General features: G+C 42.5%; 1 protein-coding gene across 1 annotated transcript in view; it reads left to right on the forward strand.

The window, feature by feature from the left end:
* The window catches only part of NFIL3 (nuclear factor, interleukin 3 regulated), a 513,505-nt gene that overhangs the window by 409,797 nt on the left and 78,738 nt on the right, over positions 1–24,970 (forward strand). The window lies entirely within an intron of this gene.

Consider the following 24,970-nt stretch of genomic DNA (forward strand, 5'->3'; position numbering starts at 1 on the left):
AGGGCACTGGCACAGGCTGCCCGGTGAGGTTGTGGAGTCTCCTTCCCTGGAAACATTCAAAGGCCACCTGGATGCATTCCTGTGTGACCTGCTGCAGGTGACCCTGCTTTGGCACAGGGGTTGGAATAGAGGATCTTTTGAGGTCCCTTCCAACCCCTAACTTTCTATTATTCTATGGGTCTATGGAACTGACTGCTAGATGTGACTCCTGACCCATGCTACCTTCCCTAAGTGCCCAAAAATTGTCTGGGATAGCACTAGCTGGCCAGGGCTGAAACTGCAAGTGTTTACTGCGAGTTAATTGTGTTAACAATTTAAGAGTATAGATAGTCAGGTTTCAGTATCCAGGAACTGTTCATACTCTGTATCACTTACAAATAGAGACACAGCCAGCTTGAATAGCTGTGTGCTGTCCTCACCTCCAGTGTGAGCATGGCTTGGCAGCTAAGGAGCCAGGGAACAGACGAGAGTGCATTAGGCTACACTGCACAGGGCTGTATCATGGCATTCAAGGCTTATTCATTGTAGATCTTAGGTACACATATCTTATTTTAAACTGCCTCGTCTAGAAGCTAAAAGCTATTATGACCACAGGCTTTCTTCTGTTCTGCTTGGATGGGAAGTAGTAACAAATTATTTTTTACTCCAGTGCCATCAGGACGTAATCTAGCCTATGGATTAGAGAGTGTGCAGGAGTTTGCATATCTAGAAGAGACCTAAAATGTAACATACAAGTACAGGGACCTTGATGAATCAGTGCAATAAGAAGAGAACTAAAATTGAAAATGTGACCATTACAAATAATCAATTGCATGCCATAAGGTACACCAAAACCCTTACACTTGTAGTATTTAGTAGTAACAAGAGCCATAAGCATCAAAACATCCCAGAAAATCTTTTCCCAAAACAGCAGGAAATAAACTAAACTCATAAGACTTTTAATAACTCTTTTAAAAGATAAAGATTAGGGGGATTGGGGGATTTTCTTTTATTATTTCTGTAGCTTTAATTCTCCTTTCCTTCTGCTATATCAAGATCTCACAGAAAATTCTCTCTGTTCCTGTAAAGAGTGAGACTTTCAACCAGTCTCTTATAAAATATTGTATAGTGAACTCCATATTCAGAAAGCAAAGGAGGCAGTAAGAAGCTACTTGGAATTGTTATTTCAAAAAAAGAGCAAGAGTACAAACTGTCTGGCACCACCATGGCCACTCATTTTCTACTGTAAGGCTCATTAATGTGTTTGTTACCTTCACACACTGGTCATCAGGATTCATCAGATGACTGAAAACATATGGATTCCATTTCAGGTGTTAGAGAAAAACTTAGAGCTCTAACCCTGCCCAGAGCAAAAAACTCCATCTTAAATACAGACAGGTGTGTTAGAAAGGAAGAAAACAAGAAAACAAATGCGAAACAAGTGCATCCAAGTAGAACCAGAGAATCTCAAATGCGACCTCATCCCTTAGGGGAAGTTTTTAAACAAGCCTTAAATATTCATCTGTCTGCAACATATCCATCCACCATTTTGTACCTTTCAGCCAAGTCCCTGTAAAATGTGCTTCAATTGAATCATAGAATCATAGAATAAGCTGGGTTGGAAAGGTCCTCTGAGATCATCACGTCTAACCCTTGATCCACTACTGCCATGGTTAATTGTATTAGACTTGCTGTCCCTGATCCAGTAATGGGCCACCCTATTTTTTGATCTTGTCCTCCCTATATTTTCTGAAAAGATGACACTTTTCATATTCAAGGCAGGCTTCTGATAGTTTTCTGTGCCTATATTAGAAAAAAAGTTGAGGCATCCCCACCTAACTTTTTTCTAACTAACTAACTAACTTTTTTCAATGACATGATCTCATCAGTAAGGATGCCCTAAGAACATTGCATCACCAGTCCTGTGGTGAATACAGGGCACAGTACCACCTTCCAGTCCAGATGTATATAATAATAAAACTATCTTCCTGAAACACAAAACTTTTTATGGCAGATGGGACAAATTGCTACAGTTCTCATTTAAAAATAATTGTGTTTATCTGACAGCTGGATCCAGTAAAGCTAGTATAAATCTGACAGCTGCCAGGGGGTCTGACTGCCCTCACTGATGTACTGCTTCACAAAGAGAGCAAGTGAGAGGAAAAAAAAAGGCAGGTCTCACAGTGCATCAAAACTTTTGTGAGTGCCATTATGTCAGGAGGGGGATGATTTGTGATGACAACACTGTAATAGGAAAAGTTCTGGGATTTTATAGTTAGAGGCTTCCAGAAAAGGTTTTGGCCACTCTAGGGCCTTTTACCATTCAAGCTATACAAGTAAGATGCTGAAACTGAACAGTTTTTTTCAATCCAGAAAACTTCAATAAATGAAAGACTACAACACTCCAGGGACTTTGATGCAGTTCATACCATTAAGAAATTACATTTTCTAGATCAGAAGATGAAAAGGAAAATAGTGAAACAGCACCTGCTAGATTCCAAGTTAAACACCACACCTAGGCTTTTATTCTGAGAAAACATTTGATACAGTCTCTTGATACAGCTCTAAAATTAATCTTCAGAGTTTGAGGAGTAAGGCATTTTCTGCCAAGATTTAAAAACTTGCTTCTTCATGTCATGAGGAGAAGCACCTCATTTTTCTTCCCTGTTTTGATTTAAAAGAAATGTCAATGAGAACAGAATGTTCTATGTTCCTTATTATGTTAGTAAGGAAACAGACTGTGACAAAATGGGCCTGAAACACAGTTTATCACTGGGACGTACTCATCCAGGGTCTCATCCCTGCTGCTGGAAAAGTGACATAATCCTTAAAACACAGATGTCACCTCTGCTTGGCCATTCCTCAGTGAAAGGTGTAATATGCAGAGTCCAAATTCATACAGAATCATACCTGATAACGGCTTTATGACCTTGGGCAAGGTATTCCACCTCGCCATCACAGTTTCTTCTGCCGCAATCTTACTGTCCTACAGGACGAGAGTGTTTAAACTAATCATGACTTATGAAACTTGAAGACAGTAGAGGGAAATAGATTAAAATAGGGACAACCTGCTAAGAAAGACACACAATCATGGACAGCAGCATTCTTCAAATTATGTTACAGCAACAGGTCTTGCTTCTGAGTCCCAAGGACTGGGCTCTGTCTTTTCCCAGCACATTGGCAGCACAAAAAGGTGAGAAGGACATCTTAAGCTCTGGGAGTGGCATGACCCGTGTACTGCTTCCTCAGGGCAGGGCATGAAGGACTGGGATGCCAGGCTGCTCACTGGGCAGGACAGTGGGATGGCACAGCACCCAGAGCAGGAGCATCCATGGGAGGGATCAGTGCTGCCATATTGCTGGACACACCACCTGCCCCCTAGTCCTGTTGCTATTAAGAGGAAGACCCCATGATGCCCACCCACACAAAAAGCTGTCATTTTTGTATGTTTCCCTGAAGACCTCTAAAACCTCTCACCAAGTGTCTACACTGTTTGGATGGTATATGTCTATCAGACGTCACTGTGGTAGGGGAGAGAGAAAGTGAGTTAAAATACACCATGAGCAAGCATTTTTAAAATGCTCTCAGACAGGTAGGAAATCAATACTTTAACTATGAGAAAAGCAATATCCAGATAATTATTTTTTCTGAAATGCAAATATCCAACACTCATTTACATGCAAAATATGCATCCAAAAGCTACATTCTAGATGTACTAAGGGCTACCATAAAGTGTTTAAACATTTCACCTGCAGGTGCAAATGGATATTAATGAATGACAAAGCCACCATATATCTTGAAAGATATAGTTTACACCAATCATGTTTTTGGGTTTACACCAATCATGTTTTGAAAATGTTGTTAGAGGAACCACTACACCCAAGTCAGACACCCAGTCAAAATATTTGAACTATGTTCTACCAGGGATCATAATAACTGACTCTTCAAAAAACTGCTTCTTTACAGAATCAGTAAAGATAAATTTTTCCCAGATGTCAATTTCTCAGACCAGAAGAAAAAGTGCAAGGGGAAATCTGAAGAAGAAATGTTGCCTTGTTGATTTACATGGTGTAGCAAGATAGACTGAAAAGAAACCTATTTGTGAAAAAACAATGTGTGTTATGACGGAAATGAAAAAAATAACATAGTGTACTAAAATTATTTGTGTATTTCTATACACAAGTTTAGTCTTGTTTTGCTCATTTGTAGAAAAATCTTCTAATTTTTGTCCTTCAGACAAGACCCTAACATTTTTATTTGGATGTGCAAGTGAAAGGGCTGTTTTATTTGTTTCATCGATAAACACCCCTGCTCAGCTATGATTAGATTATAATTGTTTTATTATGTTCTAAGTGATGTTGTAACCTTCACTCCAGAGTTTGTGTCCAAAATAGCAAAAAAATACAAGAAAAAAATGGACTAGGCAAGTTGTTTATTTATTATTATGTTTGTCTTAACTTTTTGGGGCTGTTTGAAAACAGTTTAGTTGAGCCCAAACTCACATGTCTTACACAGAGGAACTATCAATCTATACTAAATCCTTTAAAGTCTGAAGAAATTTTATATAGAAAGTTATGTCTGGTTTGCATTTTTCAGTTTCTGTGTCCCAAAATACATTTTTAGAGATTTTGCTACTGTATTTGAGCTCTGATCCTCCTCCAGCTTCAGATGGGATTCAGATGTCCCTGATTTTTATGGATTAAATCTGGGCAAACAGCAGTGTTAAATCTGTTAGAAAAGCAAAGTCCATACTGTAACACTGCCAGCCTGAAACTATAGACTTCTTTGATCCTGCACTCTGAGGATGGTGGGTCTGTGCAGGAAGGTCTGTGCAGGAAGGTTCCTTCTGGAAACCATGCATCTTTACTCTTGTCCTGTTTCCCACTCCACAGCATTCACTTTCATTAAAGCATTACTTTGAATGGTTGTGTCTTGCCTCACTGGTTTATTCAAGCAAAGCATTAAATCCATGGTTAGGAGTGCTTCCTAACAGCTGTGGATACTTGAACTAGAGAAACTGATTTTTACAGAAAAGAGAAATCTGAGAAAGTTTACACAGCCGTAATACAGCCACAAGTCAGCAATTAACCCAAAACACCACTTTCTGCCTGATCTGCATAAATTGTGCCCAGCATGGAAGCAGCTGCCAAGTACAGCATGATTGACTGCAGTAGTACTGAGTTTACACCAGCCCTGAACTGACACATGTAGCCCCAGAAAGATTTAAAGGGATTCTTCCCTTCCACATTCAGTCAACACTAACTATACATAGCACATCTTTTTACAGATGGACTCTCCCAAGCTCACAGAAAGGAGAAAGTGAAGCACAGAGACATTACAGAGGTGAGCACAAAGTGAGAGGTGCCTCTGTGAGAAGCCATTCCTCTCAACCAAGTGGTAAAACCAGCGTATCACATCTATCTCAAGCTCTCTACTCTTCCACTGTGATGGCTTACCAGGTTTCTAACAAGACAACTTCCTACTCTTCCCCAGTCATAAGAACAGAGATTTCTTCATTTCATGCTTTTCCTTTTCTGTGGTAAACTAGCACTTACCCAGGAGCAAAGTTTATAGGTGGGGAAACTTAAGTCCTTTTTCCGTAGAAGAGGTACCGTGGTGAGAGCTGCAACTTCAGGTTGATGTTGATACAGGTGATGTGCTACACTCTGTCAGTTCAGCACCAGAGCTACTTCTGCCCTCATTCCCTTTGTTTGTGGCACTCACTCACTACTTGGAATGAACAACTAGTAGAGAGAGAGCAACTCATATGGGGAGAAAATGCCAAGCAACCTCTTCAGCTAGCAACAACCAACCAGAGCCCACTTGAACCAAGGGAACTATGCTGATTCACTCCAGCTGTGGATCAGCTTGCCTTCGTGCTACAAAAAATACTGAAATATCTACAGGTATTTCATTCAGGAAGATCTCAGAAGGTGTTGAACTCAAAAGAAGTTGAAAGTCTGCAAGGGGGCTAAAGAGCTGAGAAAAGCATCAGCAACAGAGTCAATCAACAAAGCCATAGAAAAAGACTCATTTGCAGGTTCAAGCAAGCAGGGACCTTGACAAATACAGAAATAGACACCTGTGTGTCTCTTTGATAGGAGGTATGCACAGTAGCTGTTGCAGTGAATCTCACCCAGGCACAAGACTGAAAAAACTTGCAAATGAAGCAGTAGCTGCTGCAAGTCCTGGAAAGAGTGTCCTAGCACTGGTCACATCAATGCTGTCAAGAAGGAGCAAGCTGTAATCTGCAGTCCTTCACTGTCACTCACCCTCACCCTCATGATGAGTCCATATCCCTCTCACCTACTCCAAAACAATCTCCCAGACTAACATTTACAATCACTTTAACAGTAAAGCAAAGGAAAAGAACAGATTACCAGTACCTTTTATCACAGGTTTTCCTGATGATGTGGGGAACATTCTTGTTCCACCAATGCTGCTTCTTTGGCTGCCTTGCACCAAAACTCCAACATGGTACAAAACTCAAGAAGGAGCTGAGCATGGCTCACTTTCACAAGGCAGTTCACTTCTCCTGCTTAAGTTCACTCACCAGTAAGTAAACTATTCCCAAACAGGTGACTCAAGAAGAGGGAATAGGCAGGACCAAGCTGTATGTTTTTCAGGAGTTATATGATGAACCCTTTGTTTTCTCATTAGTGTTATTTATCATTGCTAACAAGTACATCAGGTTAAGAGCCAACCTTTTCCTCTACCTTTATAGTAGACACCATTTTTAAATTACTCCTTTCTTTTTTTCCTTTAGTGATTGGAAACATATTTCCTTTCATGTAAGGGTTTGTAACACTTCTTTGTCATCAAATCTGACTTAAATTGGCCACTCTTTCAGCCTTGGAAAATATTATCATTGAACAATTGATGATCTCACTAGGCTCTCTTGCAGTGTGGCTGGTAGACATAAATCAACGGGAATCTTCGTCAGTCACAAGAAATCACACATAATTCTTTTCTTCTAACATTAGAGAAGTAATGCATTAAGCAAGGCACCCCATTTCAGGCCCTGCAGATCTTATTCAAGACCAAACACTTCCACCCCTATACAACACAAGCTCGTTTTGCTAGCAAGCAAGGGCTGTTTTCCAAAAAGAAATCAACAAAAAATTGGTTGCCTGTGTGGAGATACTACATTGAAACGTTTTAACTTCTCTTTTTCAGGGACCCTGCCTGAGAGCAGCACACTGCAGCTTTTCACATCAGCTTCTTACTCAGTAAACTGGGGGTGATAGCAAACCATCCCAGCTCCTGGACATACCAAGGACGATGGCCCTACAACAGAAACACCTCCTTGGGAGTCCCCGTAACCTCTCACAGCAGTCAGGGAGGCTGCACCAGGGTCACACACCCACTTTGCACACATCATGCTTCTGGTTTTCTGAGGGGCCAGATCCTGAAACAACAACAACCCACATATTTCAGGCTTATTATACATAAAAAATAAGTTCTGTAATATATCGTATGACATTTAAATCCTTTCAGATAAAGAAAAGTTGCCAAGGTTTGGGAGGTTTTGATTTTGGTTTGGTCTCTTTTTTTCTTGTGTTTTCTGATTATTATTGAGCACTGCTTCCCTCTTTCTTGGAATGCAAGTAGAAATGGCTGTAAATAAAGACCAACCTACACGCTTGTAGCTCCAAGGGAAAGATTTCATGAAAAAGAAATGGAAATTCCCAGAGAACCTGCATGTGCTGGAAAACAGCAGTGCTTCTGCTGGTCGTCCTTACATTGGAGCAACAGAGATGAATTAACCCCTGTCAGTATCACAGCCAGAATCTGAATTCAAAATCAGAATGTAACCATAAAGCCAGGCAGATTTTCTTATAAAGGAGCACCTCATTGATAATAAACTAATATAATCTAACTATTATGTTAGAACCATTATTTTGAGTTTACATGTAATCATTTGGGGTATCAGTGATATATTTTTTAATAAATCTAGAAAAGACTCATGGAACAGCTTTGCAGGCAGCTCCTAATATCTTCATATTATCAAGGCTTTTGAACAGAGCAGATAGAGGCCAAGTATCTCATGCCCCACCTCAGACAGAAAGTAGCCCAGATACTATTGTACAAAAACTATAAAACAAAATGAAAGGGAGTTGCATGGAAAAATATGTGAGTAGAAAAGAAAACAAAATTACTGCAGCACACTACTTCTAGCCTGACCTAGACCAGGAATTTTTGCAGTATCACATTAGCAACAGAGACCCATGGACTGCAAATCTTTAAAAAAAAAAAAAGCGCTAAACTTCTGCTGTTAAGAACTGTGGAATGTTTTTTCAGAAGAGAGCCTGGTCATGATGCCTTTGTTGTTCAAAACAAAGGCACACGTGAATTTTGCTTGCATGTATCTGCACATTTCTAAGGCCTGAAGGAAGCTGACTCACTGGCAAAATGCTGGTTATTATTTTCCAATAGCTCTGGTAGCTAAGTTTTCACTGAAATAAATCTACTTCCCCAGTCTCTGAGTCTCTGGACTGCACAGACAGGGAAAAGAGGGTGCAAATCAACTCTGCAGTTGTGTCCAGATTTGTAAACAATACATAAAAACATCTTGAAAGATGTGCACTCCTATGATTCATGTCAATGAACTCTTACCTCAAGCCATTGTCAGGTGTTAAAATGAGGGAAATTGATTGTTTATATTTTCCAGTTGTCTCCGAAGTGCAGAAATGAAGACTTTGTGCAAGGACACTCCTGGTAGCTTTTTAGATCCCTTTAAATATATACATATATATTTATGTAGTATTACTTATTCAGTCGCAGTACAATCACATAGCACTTTTGGTTTTTTATAAGTGATGACTGGAGTTTCCACAGAATAATGAAGTCCATGATTCTGCATTGATAGCTCTTTTCAAATCATCATCCATCTGGCCTTCTAGAAATCTTTACTGATTTTTGTCTAAGTTATAGTTAAGCCTGAATCTTGAACAAAGCACCTTGAAATGACCTTAAGCACATCTGGAATATTTTGCAGCCCTGATTTGAGTGTCGTCTACTGCTGAAGAAAATACTCCCATGCTGTCTAGTGTGGATAAAAGCTCAGTCTTTAGCTGGAACCCATAAGTTCCTCTTCTTAATTACATAGGAAACTATGTTTTTATGTTCTTTGACCTACATTTCTTAGCACTGAACATTCAGTTCACTCTTAAATGTTTCATCAAGCCATTGTTTGCATAACAGTAGATTATTTGTGTTATTCTAAGTCCACAGTGACTTTGTAAAATAGTGGCTACAGTCAAGCATACCTATGTACACAGCATTTCTTTATTTTTATGGCTTTATTTTATGGAAACAAGAAAGATGGAGACATATTGGCTCTGAAAAAGGTAGGAACCTGGAGAACATTTACAGAGCTTTTTAGAATTTTATCACAGGCACCTTTATTTATATTAAATTGCTAGTGTTTCCACCTATAACTAACAGTTATAGCTATTAGTAAATACTTCAGGGTATTATTAGTAAATATACCTCAGGGTAAACCTAGATAATGAATGCTTGGCTTTTGGATGTCTGACTCAAAGTAGCATTTTGCTTTAAAAATGTCTTTGATGTACTGACATTTTAGGGCACAAAGCAAAGGATGCTGCCTGCTTCATTGATGTCCTCCTCAGCTCATGCTGGTGCTCTTCCTTGACAATCAGGCTTTCTTGAGGCTAATTTATGATTAATATAACAACTAACAGAGGGCTGTGCCTGACACTCAAGTCACCCTGCTGCCTCAGAGCACATGACAGCTGGCAAAGCAATCAATACATAAGATATTTAGCAAGTTTGCCCCATCAGCATTTTAAAAAATGTAATATTGCATTACATAATGAACAGCCATAAACTGTACAGGAGGATTTACAAAGTTTCTGCTGATGGTGAAGATGAACAGCAACTGTGAACACAGCCTGTTATCTTAAGACCCATGCAACCTTCTCGTTATCATTTCATTTTCACAGGAATTTTCCGAGCCCAAGGTTTCTATGTAGAAGGCCTTGAGGCTATTGAACTGCCTTCCTTGGTGTAAAGCAGATGTCTCTCTGAAGAGTAAACTGGAGACCACACCACCAGAATACAAACAGCTGGAGACTACCACTACAGTAGTAGTTCATGCAAAGGAGCTGCTTGATAAAATTATAAAATTATAATATTAAATTATAAAATTATAAACATGGACACACACAAAAAAAAAACCCAAACAAACAAACAAAAAAAAACCAAAAAACCACCTGTGTGCTGATACACAGAGGCACAGAGGTCAGGAGAGAGGCTGGGAGGGGTTGGGACTCCCTGGCTGGCGATATGCTCAAGCCCAGCCCCTCCCTTCTCAGTGCATCACATCTACACTGCACATTCAACCTCCTCATGCCATGAAAGCAAGCATGGGACACTCTGGAATGCACAGATAGGTGGTAAAGTGTTTCCTCTTTCCATTTGCCCCAGGAACACAGCCACCATCCAGGACAGAAAGTCCTCTGGGCACCAGCCCCTCACAGAATTGGGGCAGATCTGGCCAGGAGGAAAGATACCAAAGTCACAGCAAATGCTATCTGTGGGATTAGGAAATCTTTTCTGTCATCTACCGTCACTGTGGTGATGAATCATGAACCTGTTTCACCTTCCTTCCCAAACCTTTCTAATGTCTTCCCTGAGGGGTCTGGCCACTGATCTAACTTTAATAGGCAAATGCATGAACCTTTGCATTGCTTTGCTGCTAAGCCTGTAATACAGACTTTCTTCTTCCCCCATGATCATCATGGGCCTTTTTGGCCACTCTGATGTCCACGTGCCCTATGTTTCCTTCAGTGGAAGACAGATGAAATCTCACTCCCTAACCACAAGATGACCTTCTATCTTATGCAACTCATTTTATCCACCCATGGTCCCCATCTTTCAACTATGAAAGCTCAATGTCAGTGTTTTTCCCTGGGAGCTATGAGTAGCTCTGTCCTTTCTCCACCTCCCACTGCGATCCCCCTTGTGGGAACAGTAGTGGTCATGACCCTAACACTGGTTTTGAGTTCACTGCAGAAATGAGAAGGCTCAGGAGTAGTGCATGAAGCAGTGAAAAGAGGGAAATTGTCAAAATTAGACATGGAAAAAGTCTCCTCATTTGTGCATGCCCACAGCTGCTCCACTGATACACCATGCATTTGCTTTTTGACCACTTTACTATCTCTTTGCCCTTGCCCTGTTAGGGTAATTCACCATCCTTCACAACTCTTTCCTCTTTCAATCCCAGACTTCAAGCCTCCCCAGTTTTCTAGTCAGTTAACCCTGCAAAACCACAAAGTGTGTGGGAATAGTATCATTACACAGAATACAAATTGTGCTAAAATCCAGACCAAGCTTGTAGTTTTCTGACTCACAACTCTGATCATTTTTCCAGAAGCAAATACAATCCAAACCAAACCACAGCTTTTTGGGACCTGATGCCCTCAATCATGGCACCTACAAAATGGAGACACAATCTGCCTGTGCGCATCCTATGGGGCAGATGCTCTCCTCCTCGTGTTCTGTAATCCCCATCCGAGGGCTCAGCGTTAGGACAGCAGAAGATCCTTGGTATCCCCAGTTTTCCCTGCAACTGGTCCTCCTCTTGGGGAGACCAGCAGTGTGGCTAAGAGCTTGTTCTTTGTATACCTGGATCAAGATCCAGGTCCATCTGTCAGTAAATCTGAGTGCATAAGACATCCAATACCCTGATGACAGGTGATGCACCACCACAGGGATGACTCACCCACATTGACACCAGCCACAGAGTTTTGGTCTAAGTGCGAACCTTCACCCAGTTTCAACCCTGCCTCCTGAAAGTGACTAAGAAAAACTCTGCATTAACAGTGCTTCCCCCACTCCCAGTGAAAAACTACAACCCTGAGAAAAATATTAATGCTAATCTGGAAATGCCAGTGGAGACTGGTGAGAACTGGCATTACTCATATTTTAAAAGGGCTACAATTAAGCTAAAAAAGTTGGAGATTTTCCAAATGTAGAAAATAATTGGGTAAAGAAACATCAATACACAATGGGGCAAGCTTGCACACACTGCTTAGTGAGAGCCCAAGCTGCAGTTTCTGATGTGCAAAAATTATTGTGATATTGTTTGTGTCAAAGAAACTGCTGCAGCATCAGGAGCTGCTGTACAAGTACCCCAGCTGCGACTGTCCCTGCTGGACTAGACAGGGTTAGACTTGCTTCAAGAGCAGCTAAAGCAATACAACACAGAAAACACCACCCAGCAAACTGTAAACCTCTATTACCACAAGGCTTGAGGTTCTGGAGAGCTACCTTGCTCAGCCAGACACAGCTATTGTCAAACATGACTTTCAAGTTCATGAAAAAGTACATGCAACCGAACTCAAGTGAAGGAGGAATGCACTAAGATGTTGAAGGAAATGTCCCTTCAGCTCCAGAGAAAAGAGGGAATTCCCAGATATATGCAGTCATTCATTCTGAAACAAAGATTGTTAATAAGGATGCAAAGTTGGCTAAGTGGTCTATAATGGTAATTAATGATTAATCAATGCTCCTAGTGTTTTAAGGCATAATGCATTTATGTGGTTGTATTCAGATAAAGGTACAGCTTCTGTACCTGATATTCCCCAAGAACTTTACCAAGAGCATGAATGCAATCTCCCTTTCCCACCACCAGTTTTTCTCGAGTTTCTGTTCTTTCACTCCTCCAGAGTGTACACAGGCATTATGTACACAGGCAGTATGGCAGTGCCTCTGGGAATATGACCCCCATCCCCACAAAAGCCTGTGTTACCCTTCCTTCCTGCTATGCTGACACCACAGCCCCAGGGCAGCAAGACCAAGACACATCTTTCAGCAGGAGACCCTCTCACTGGGCTGAATTCAGCAGCAGATAGAAGCATTTCTGCAGAGCAGAGGTGTAAGGATGCACACACTGCAGGCAAAGGGCCTTTCTTTGTCAGCTCTCTCCTGAGCTGTAGCCAGAGAAGCAGAGCAGCATCTAAGGTGGAGCAGCAGCAAATCGGGGCTCCCCCAAGTGTCAAGTGGAGCACCATAGCCAAAGACCTTCCTCCTTCCTTCCCCTGCTCAGCAACAGGCACTACCTTAGTAAATACATGTACACTCTGCCTGCATGCATACAAGAGAAACAAACAAACAAAAACATTTAGTGTGCACCTGCACCATGGTGACATGCAAGAATAGTGAAGGGACGAAATCTGCTGCTGGCCTATAAATGTGATCTGCAGCTGACATGCTTGGCCACTGAGGCCACACTGCAAATGAAAGGAATATCAGTAGTGGGCCCAAATGCCTAGGCCAGTGTTGGTGTCTTTTATTCTGCACTTTCCCCATCTTCTCCTTTCCTCTCCTTTTCTTACCACTCAATTCTTGCAGTAATGTACAGTTTCTCCCAGTTGAACTTACGTTTCTGTTGAGCAAAAAAGAAAGACAAGAGGCAAAAAAAACCCCACATTGCAGCAAGGTTGGGACAATGCAGAGAAATGTTACTACCTCTGACAAAATCAGCAAGGGGAGAAATCTCATTCCAAGAGTCACACAGGTGGGAAAGTTCTGTAGCAGCTGGATTTTTAGTTTTGTTTTTTTACCCTGGTTTCCAGAAATATGAGAGTAAACTTGAAGGAAGAAAACCCTTAATTTTACAAAGGCATTGTCAATATTTCTCTCCCAAAACATTGAAATTCACCCAAAAGGGGAAAGGTAAATCAATATATGCATGTGTATAGATGTATTAAGACACATACTCACAGAAAACAAAGTTAGAGAATCCTGACCAAGCCCTCAGCCTGGCAGCACTCAGGCAGGGGTTTATCCCTTCCCTTGAGCCCATGTCAAGCACTCAGGCTCACCCAAGGAGTCAGGTTTAACTCAAGATAGAAATCAGGATTTTCCAGCAGCTGTATGTAGTACTAACTCCCTCACCCACTGCAGCATACACAGTTCACCTGAGGCTTCATGCTGTTCAGACACAGAAGAGAAAGGATCCTAATGTGTTTTAGAGAATACAGAGGATGCATGCCATGCCAACTCCCTCTCTCCAGGAGGGAGTGATGAAAAACAGTTATTTGGTGTTTCCCAGTACATCTGCTCAATGCTTGAGAGCTGTGGGTCACACAGATCTTTTCTTTATCACAATTATAAACTGTTTTTTTTCTACCTCCTCTTAAACTACATTATTCAAAACCCTATTGGTGCAGCCCAGTGGCATGACGCACATACAACTTTTTATATATGTAAATGTCACAGTAAATTGTGTACACACCGATTTCCTTAATGGTTCTGGTAAATGAACCTGAGAGAAAACTTGTTTGAAACTGAATTAGAATTCTGTCACTAAAGACTTTTTAATTTTTCAAATTAGTTTCACTAAGCCACCAGATTAGCTTCCTGGAATACTCTAAGCACATGGTACAATGCTGGTGTCCCTAGGCGCATAAGGACAGGAGATTAGGAATTACTAGAAAAGCATGTATATTGTTACAAGAAACTGAGCTGTGGCTTTGTTTAGACTGAAATAAAAACCATATCATAGCTCCAAGTGGATACATATGGACTGTCACAAGTATTAGTGCTAGTCTTTAAGCTGAGTCTTTAAGCTTTCAGTATTTTCCTATATTTTTCAATATTTTTTTAGTATTTTTCAATAATAGAATCACAGAATCATAGAATATGTCGAGTTGGAAGGGACCCATCAGAATCATCAAGTCCAACTCCTCCCCTGTGTAGGGCACCCCAAGAATCACACCACGTGCCTGAGAGTGTCACCCAAATGCTTCTTAAACATAGGTATGGTGCTGTGAACACTTCCCTGGGGAGTTTGTTCCACTGCTCAACTGCCCTCTGGGTGAAAAGCCTTCTCCTGGTATCCTAAACTTCCTCTGATTTGGATTGCTAACATTTCTCTGAGTCCTGTCTTCTGTCACAGGACTGGAGAAATCAGTACCAGTCCCATCTCTTTGTGTGAGGAAGCCATTGACTGCAATGAGGTCACCTCTCAGCCTCCTTTTCTCCAAATTGAACAATCCAAGTGATCTCAGATGCTCCTCATAAGTCATCCCTTCCAGATCCTTCATCAGCCTTGTTGCTCTCCTTTGGATGCCCTCCAACAGCTGCACACAGTACTCAGGTTGAGGCTGTACCAGTGCAGAGTAGAGTGGGACCATCACCTCCCTTGAACAGTTGGCAATGCTGTGCTTGATGCATCCTGGGACATGGTTGTCTCTCCTGGCTGCCAGGGCAAACTGCTGGCTCATATTCACCTTCCCATCAACCAGGGCCTCAAGGTCTCTCTCCACCACCCTTCTCTCCATCCACTCATTCCCCATTCTGTACTTGGGTTGCCCCAACCTTGGTGCAGAATTCAGCACTGACCCTTGTTAAACTTCATGTGGCTGGTGATTGCCCATCACTCTAAGCTGTCAAGGTCTCTCTGCAGGGCCTGCCTACCCTTGAGGAAGCTGACCACAGTTTTGTCCTCATAGTTCTGTGTCATCCACAAACTTGGTTAAAATTCCTTCCAGCCTTTTGCTGATGAAGATTTTGAAGAGGACTGGGCCAAGGATGGAGCTCTGTGGGACCCCATTAGTGACTGGTTGCCAGCCTGATATTCCCCATTCACTCTTTGTGCTTGACCTGTGAGCCAGTTGCCCACCCATTGTATAGTATGGTTGTCCAACAATACTATGAGAAACAGCACCAAATCTTCCCTTAAATAAGTATCTTAATTATGGAGATTGCTATTGACAAGACATTTTGGAAGTGATGTTGTCCCACACATCTCACAGTGTAGGGAGGTGATTCTTTCCCTCAACTTTGCTCTTGTGAGAACCCACCTGGAGTACTGTGTCCAGTTCTGAAGCCCCCAACATAAGAAGGATATGGAGTTCCTTGAATGTGTCCAGAGGAGTATTATCAAAGTACAGGAGAACCACCCCTTTGAAAACAGGCTGAGGAAGTTGGGATTACTCAGCCTGAAGAAGAAGATGCTCCAAGGTGGCCTTATAGTGGCTCTCCAACAATTGAAGGGGGCCTACAAGAAAGGTGGGGTAGGGCTTTTTCCATGGATGTGAAGCAAAAGTACAGGGGTTAATGGTTTAAAACTGATTTTAAAATGGTTTAGAAGTGGGGAGATTTTGGTTAGCTATTAGGAGGAAATTCTTTACTGTGAGGGTGGTGAGACACTGGAACAGGTTGCCCAGGGACATTGTGGATGCCCCCTGGCTGGCAGTGTTCAAGGCCAGGTTGGATGAGGCCTTGAGCAACATGAACTAGTGGAAGATGTCCCTGACCACGCAGGAGGGCTGGATCTAAATGATATTTAAGGTCCCTTCCAACCCTAGCCTTTTTATGAGTCTGTGGTGTTTCTGTCAGATTTTGAGCTTCTAGACCTCTCTTTAAATGCTTTTGGTTTCACCATCTCCTTGTAGAGATGTCCTTGCAGGCTGCTCATTTCCCATTACAGCCTGGGAGTTCCTTCTCACAGTTACAAACTTAAGGTATCTTTTCAGTTCACCAAGCTGTTGGTGATCTCCAGCAGCCATGTCCACTCACTGGCTTAGCTTGAGTATGTTATGAAGAGTGTGAAAGTAGGATAACTATCAAGAAAAATTTTCTTACTCCACAGGTGTTTCTCCCAGCATGGTTATCATCCAACCTAGAATGTCCCCATGATCTCAGAAATACTTAATGCCTGCAGATACACAAAGCAATTACCACTCTTGGTTGAAAATATGAGGAATTTCAAGACAGTATTGCACAGTCTCAGTTCTTTGAGAAAAAGCATGTCACAAGTGTCACCTGGGGAATAGCTGCAAACACAAAGCCAGTGCCTTCAAGCAACATATGTTTGCTATATTTGGGAACAAAGATAAGGCAATCCAGTGCCTGCTTTTTTCCTGTACTGAAAGGCAGGGTTCCAGACATTATTCTCACACTGACATAAGACATACAAACCTATGCTATGTGATCCAAAAGCAGAAAACTTAGTTCTTTAGAGGTTGGTATTGAATATGGGCTTTTTATTTTTTTTTTCACGTTCATATAATCACTGGGGTTTTTTGTGTAAAAAACTTGAACAAAGGTTAATGCATGCCTCACCCAGAATGATTTATCACTCCCATGCACAGTGGCTGTGCATATGTTATAAATAGCATTTGTTTTTCTGCAGGCTGAGTGCTGTTCACTGTGCCTTCTTTCCAAGAGGTGTTCTCTTGTCCATGATTGAGTAGAGGTGTGTAGTGATACCCGTTGCAAGTTCAAGTAGATACGACATATATAACAATGGTTTTCATAGTTCAAGAAGTTAGTTAGCTAATTTCCACTGAAACGGAGTCACTGGCAAATTATTACTGGCTGTGAGTGTTCAAAGCATGGGATACTGTGCTGCACATTCAGAAGCTCTTGACTCAGTTTGCAGTTTTCAAGAATGTACTGCAAGAGCATGGCAATGGTCTGGCAGGCAGCTGTGGGACTGGGGCTGTCCTGTTCCAGTCCTTGCCCTTTGTCTTCTCCTGCCTTGGGATTATGGGGCTCTGGTAGGGCAGCATCATGCCCTCAGGGCTGTTTTGCTCCAGACCAAACTGGCTTACAGACACTTAAAGAAAGAAGCTACTAGTATCAAAATGCATAGTAACATTTAATGCCAAGAAATATGCACCTTCTCAGCAAACATTAGACTCAGCACAGGGGAAATACTCTCACCTGCCCCCAGGGTCCCCACTTACCATCTGTTCCCTCCCACAGAAGAATGGACACCAGTCTGATGCCATTCATCACACATGACTATGCATGTGTAATTAACACTGCAGATGAGAATCTTGCCACCAACTCTTCTGTACTGTCCTGTTGCCTGTGCTGGGCAATGCAGCACGAATCTACATTTGCTGCCTGGTTAGGACTTTCTGTTCAGCACAGGTTGCTTCAAACTTTTGCTGCTCTCTTGTCTTGATGACAACCTCAGCTGTACAAGGGGCCATCCCAAATATTTATGACTCAGGGCCAAAAAGATGCTCAGCCCAGGGCTGCAAAAAATTGCAAGCATGAATAACCTCAATCAATGGGACTCCTCTGAAAGATCTATACATGTGTGCAATCATTTCCCAACAGCTCTCAAGAGCTGGAAGCTAAAATGTTGGTGGGGAGCAATAACCTTTGGGCTAAGCATGCCCAAATCAGCAAGGCAAACAAGTGCATTGCTTCTCAGACCCATGAGCTGTGCCTCCCAGAAGACCATCCCTGAAGGTTGAGCAGATTGAGCCATCTGATATTCACCTGCTCCCTCATAAGACAGCAAGAGGCACAGGGAAAACAAATGGGACTCTATCACTGCTGAAGTGATGTTATCTGCAGGCAGCTGTGCCTTTTGTGCACTGAGCACACAGTACCACAATTAGCAAATGCCACTGATGAATTGCTGCTGTCTCTGCAGCTCATTGTAAAGAACTGTCTGGTCTTAATTACCAGGACTTTGCCTTTTTGTAGCAGTAATACCATAATGCCACCTAGTAATGAGTAAACCTAGTCCACAGGAAAATTAACTTCACATTAAACAAAGATTTCCCTGCCTTTTTCACATACTAGCATATGGAGGAAAAATTGTATGGTGATTGCAGTTTTCACATCAGACTCCTTAAATCTCAAGCTGGTATGCACAGAGCGTATGAGTATCATTAGAAATGGAAAAATAAAAGTTAAGGATCCAAAAGTGTATTTGAAGATCTTAGAAAAGGGTTTCTGTTGCAGATCATCATAGCATAATAGCCAGCCCTGGAAACAAAACAAAGGAAACAGCAGGCTGTGTGGGAGGAGTATTGATCTGCTGAAGGATAGGAAGGCTCTGCAGAGGAACCTGGACAGGCTGGATCAATGAGCTAAGGCAATAGTATGAAGTTCAGCAAGACCAAGTGCTGATTCCAGGACTTTGGTCACAACAATCACAGTTCTACAGACTTGGGGAAGAGAGGCTGGAAAGCTGCCTGGAGGAAAAGTACCTCAGGGTGCTGGTCAATATCTGGCTGAATGTGAGCCAGCAGTGTGCCCAGGTGGTCAAGGCGGCCAGTAGAATAGGGGCTTGTATCAGGAATAGCGTGGCCAGCAGGAGAGGGAAAGTGACCTCTCCTCTGTCGTCAGCATTGGTGGGGCTGCGACTCAAGTACTGTGCTCAGCCTGGGCCCCGCACTACAAGAAAGACACTGAGTGGCTGGACCATGTCAAGAGAAGAGCAGCCAAGTTGGTGAAGAGTCTTTAGGACAAGTACTGTGAGGATAGGCAGAGGGAATTTGGATTGTTTAGCTTAGACAAGAGGAGGCTGAATGGAGACTTTATTGCTCTCTAAAATTACCTGAAGGGAGTTTGTAGGGAGGTGAGTGCTGGGCTCCACTCCAAAGTAGATAGGGAAATGGCCTGAAGGTACACCAGGGGAGGTTTGGACTAGGTATTAGGAAGAATTTCTTTACTGAAAGTGTAGTCAGACACTGCAATGGGCTGCCCAGGGAGATGGTGGAGTCACCATCCCAGAAGGTACTAAAAAAAAGTGTTAATGTGGCACTCTGGGATATGGTCTAGTGGACACAGTGGATTTTCTGCATTGACTGTTGGACTCAGTGATCTTAGAGGTCTTTTCCTACCATGATGATTCTATGAGTGATCTAGGGAGCCAACTCATGTTTCAAAGGGAGTTAATTAGGTGAATCCACTTCTGGAGATGTGTACCACAAAATTAACTGCACAACGTGTATGTCAGTTCCAGTCACCAGCTTCAAAAATCTCATTCTTCTAAAAAGAACACTTAATAGTCAGTTATACTAAAGCACTGATAGGTTAGTCCCCATTTTTCAATTCTCACCGTTCTTCCCTACTGAATATGGGATGCTGTTGCTTGAGGATGTAGCTTGATTTGTATTATACAGATAGCCAGTAAGCACACTGATTCCTCCAATTCCTGTTTCCAAAACAAATTGTTCCTAAGGTTTTGGCTTTGGACCTGTATTTCTTGTCTCTCCACACTGTACATAGGGAACAATTTCCAGTTGTGCAGCAGAAATTATATTGTGTCATAAAATCCATTAAGTGAGCTGCTAAAAGGTGCTGCCTTATGAGCTTATGTCATTACCTATTCTTGTTTTTTAGGAACAATTGTATTACCACTTTTTTCCCCTGTAAAGAGAAAGAGAGAGAGATCACAGATGCCAGGAATGTTTGTTATTCTCCGTGCTGTCCTCAACAAATTCTTCACTTAGGATTTTGGGGGGTTTTTTTGCTGTGAGAAAATAACGCTGATGTGTCAGGAACAAAAGGTCCAGGGGGCCCCCTTCAGGTCAAAACAAGACTGATGGACTGCATCTTTTGACATTCACCACTGAAACAGATCATTTTCACAAGGCACCGTATCCTCAGTCCCTTGTCCATTCTGCCACTTGCTCTGCATGTCTTTTTGCTGTTCTTTGCAGAAGACTGGACAATGCTTCAAGCTTTTCAGAAGTTACCAGTCTACTGTGGACATGCTAGCACATGAACGTGTGTAAACAGCAGGAGAGCCCAGAACAGCCTCAGCCCTTCCTAGCTAGACATGACAATGACATAACTACTAAGCTCAGTATTTTCCTAGCTTAACATCATGAACATAAACCTCATAATTTCTTCAACAATTGAAACTTCTTTACTTCTTTAACTGCTTCTCTTTGTTTGAAACTGCAGATTATGCCTTCTTATTCCTTTGACAACAATCTGACATATTTGTGGTTTTGGCAAACTATCAAGTACTAACTTAACACCTGTGTTGTATGCCCAAGAGTGATTCAGGATTTGCTGCACAGTGACAATGGCCCATACTATCATTTTACACCTGTTTTACATTGGATTGTTTCCACTGCCATCACTGGTGTCCCAACAGCTGTAATGTTTTATCCGAAGAGAAGCCTGTGCTATATAATTATCAAAGGGCATTCTTGCATCTCTAGTTCAAACAGGCTCAAAATGCATATCCTTACATTAACAGTGTTTCCCGGTACATCATTTTTTCAGCCATAGTACACTTTATCTGTACTCCATATGGCATTTTTCAGACATTATGCCATTAAGGTTTATCATCCAAACTTCTGTCCTTGTTTTCTGGGAAGAAAAGTGCAATGCTTAAGCTCCTCTCCTCTTTACCTTCGGATGAGTTCAAAATCATTCCTAAAAAAAGGCATAATCCTATTGAAAACAATTGTGCCTGTTCTATAGAGTTGACCTATATTGTATCTTTTCATAGAGATCTTGAAAAAGTTTACAATCACCTTGAATGTGTGCTGTAAACAAAACTAATGCTTCTATCTAATAAGAAAAAGGGTTCCAGTAACCCCACGAAACAAGAAGACTAAAAATGTCTGATATGTTATATACAGGATTCCTCCCCCTATTGCCAGTATTTTCTATATATTCCAGGCAGGACTGGAATCTTGTTTTAAATGGCAGCTACAAAGTCTGTCTCGCAAGTGTCTATCTTCTTGAAAGACTGTATTATACTGATGATAATCAAATATTCACTATTATAAGGGGCATTTTATATCAGTGTTTATAACCAGCTCAAACCAGTGTGCATCTCACCTAGTGTCCTCCTCCCTAGAGAAGGCAGACAGTGATTGTTGAGGTAGGGCAATCTGTCAAGGGAACCAAATCTCCAGATCTTCCTCTGTGCATGGCAAAACCAAGAGTCAGGGAGCTATCCCTGACAATAACCAGCCCATGAGTACGAGCCAGGAGCTGAGATTCCACCCCAGTGCAGACACACTTTTGTACTTAAAATTCAAGTAAATTACCTCTGCTACCTGAAGTTGTATCAATGACTACATGGCCATCATTAGTCACTTCTACTCTGTCTTCTTTCCTCCTGCTTTTGTCAATTTGCAAAGTCACCTTGAAAGTATAAAGGGCTCATAAATTCCCAACAATTTCTATCCCCTTGGCGTTCCCCTCTCTTGTGAGGAGATGGAGTCCACCATTAGCAAACTCAGAGATGACACTAAGCTGGGGGGGAGTGTGGATCAGCTGGAAGGCAGGAGGGCTCTGCAGAGGGACCTGGACAGACTGGAGAGTTGGGCTGATTCCAATGGGATGAGTTTCAACACAGCCAAGTGCCGGGTCCTGCACTTTGGCCACAACAACCCCATGGGGAGCTCCAGGATGGGCACAGAGTGGCTGAGAGCAGCCAGGCAGAAAGGGACCTGGGAGTCTGGATTGACAGGAAGCTGAACATGAGCCAGCAGTGTGCCCAGGTGGCCAAGAAGGCCAATGGCATCCTGGCCTGGATCAGGAACAGTGTGGCCAGCAGGTCCAGGGAAGGGATTTTACCCGTGTACTCAGCCCTGGTGAGGCCACAGCTTGAGTTCTGTGTCCAGTTCTGGGCCCCTCAGTTCAGGAAGGAGATTGAGGTGCTGGAGCAGGTCCAGAGAAGAGCAAGGAGGCTGTGAAGGGATCCAGCACAAGTCCTGTGAGGAAGGGCTGAGGGACCTGGGGGTGTCCAGTCTGGAGAAGAGGAGGCTCAGGGGAGACCTCATCACTCTCTACAACTCCCTGAAAGGAGGTGGGAGCCAGGGGGGGGGAGGTCGGTCTCTTCTCCGAAGCAGCTACTAGTAAGACAAGAGGGCATGGACTTAAGCACTGCCAGGGGAGATTTAGGTTGGATATTAGAGAGAAATTATTTACAGAGAGGGTGATCAGACATTGGAATGGGCTGCCCAGGGAGGTGGTAGATTCTCCATCCCTGGAGGTTTTTAAAAAGAGACTGATGTTGCACTCAGTGCCATGCGATGGTAACCACAGTGGTAGTGAATTAAGGGTTGGACTTGATGATCTCAGAGGTCCTTTGCAGCCCAGATGATTCTGTGATTCTGTGATTTATAGCATAATCTGCTTCAGTTTATGTCATTCCTTAACCATAACATGATCTGTCATAAAGTAAAAACATAGGTTTTGCCACTCATTTGTACAAAGCCTGATGATTCTGATGCAGAAAGCTGTAGTGTCACTGCAGATATTTGCCTCAGAAGACAACCTGTATTACAATCACCAAAAATTCAGTAAACATATATTCCCAGATTTGAAAGTGGCATTCAAGCATCATCCTACCCAAAAGCAGCATGGGGTAGGTGGGTGATAGTAAACCTCACTGTACAGGTGTCTGCAAATTTTTACTGACTAGCTGGAACCTCCAGAAAAAAACACTACACTCCTATTTATTTGACATTTATTAATGTTAATATCTAACAAAGTGTCTATACATGGACCCTGGGGATGAACAGGAGTGGTGCTCTAATAAGCCTTTTGGATGCAAACTCATCTCCACTCCTTATATGAATCTTTTCCTCTCTTTTCTTTTCCTTTCCTTGCAAGAGAGAAATATTAATAAAATCTTTGGGTAACACTCCCTGGGCAGGTAGTTTCACAAGCAGTATCTGGGGCAGTGATTTCATCTGGAGGCAGACCACCAGCATGCTCAGAATGGCTCTGCTGCCCTCTGATGTGAGTGGTATTGTCAATTCTCAAGCAGGTGCAACTAATAAACTGCTGCAACTGTACCAACAAACTAGATTTCATCTAGAGGCTGGAAGCCAGGCAAAAATTACAGTAGATTTATACTTATATGCATACAAATGTGGATGCTTTCTGCTGTATCTGTTTATTGTGAAGAATAGCTGTTGCTATTAATTTGTTTCAATAGCAGCACAGGGATTTACTTCTCCCTCTGGTCTGTGGCACACTTTTCTCCTGTTCTGTAATGTACTTTGACTAATCATTTCTTAGTCCTCTAGGTGCAGAACTTTAAAAACACTAGGAGCTCTCAGTATTCCTTTTCAATTGCAAACGATTCATTTTTTGGTGAAGTGTGGCGTCTCTATTCTTCTGCCAGCCGTTGTGTTTGTGAAAGGACCGTCTCAAATTTCTTGTGCGGGAGCAGCTGTTGTTGGACCGAGGTGGCCTTTTCAGAGCCCCGCTGCAAGCAGCTTTTCACTTCTCCTCCTCCTCTCCTTCCTCCCTCCTTTTGTCCCCTCCAAAGCAAGATCCCCTCTGACCCTCCGTCTCCCTCCATCCTGCCTCCTTTGTCGGCTGCTGCAGACAAGTTCCACCCTAAATCGAGCATTGTCTCCAGCTCCAGAGGCCAGCACGTGCCCACATCCCCTAATCTTTTAATTTCCCCCGAGGAAAAGGCAGCTGTTAGCAATACACGCAAGGCACAGCTGTCGGCTGGAGCCTGCCGCCTGCCTACACCGAACAATGAGGAAGGCAGCCCCGAGGCCACGGGGAAGGGATGTGTACATGGATGTCCCTTTGGCAACAGTTGGCAGCACGTGCTCTGAAATGCGGCATTGTCAGAGGAGCCACCCCTGCCTTGCCCCGCCAGGGCTCTCCACACGTATGGGCTTGAACTTAGGCTGATTTCAGAACAAAACACCGGGATTCAAAGGGCAGGACTACCCCCGGACAGCTGTATTACACCTTCACTGCCAAAAAACATTCCCTGAAAAATTAGAGGGTATGAAAGAGACAGGCCTCTGATAGCCCAGCATGTAGTCGGTGCATTCCCTTATTTTACACACCAGTCGTTTGAAAGTTTTATTATGGAGGGAGAGCAGTGTAAACAGCCTGAAGTGGGAGAAAAGACCCATCCATCACAATTTTACCTGTTTCCCCAGGTGCTGAGGGGGGCTTGCATCTTTAGAGCAAAGCAAGGACAGACATAAGTACATCCAACCAGGTTGGTGACCTTGCTACGTTAATGCACTGAAGACAATCGCTTCACACAAAGATGAAGAAAAAGGCGGTGATTTATGACTAGAAAAATGAAAGGCATAATTGCATCTGTGCAAACATATGCACATTTGCGTGCCAAATTCGTACCTGCATCAGTGAGAAGGGTGCACACAAATGAGAAATTGCACCCACCACAATCATAGTAGCTACACACCTAAATTAATCCTGTAGATATGCGTGCATATACATACCATAGTGT

This window comes from Heliangelus exortis, chromosome Z (genome assembly GCF_036169615.1).
Source record: "Heliangelus exortis chromosome Z, bHelExo1.hap1, whole genome shotgun sequence".
NCBI classification, from domain to species: domain Eukaryota; kingdom Metazoa; phylum Chordata; class Aves; order Apodiformes; family Trochilidae; genus Heliangelus; species Heliangelus exortis.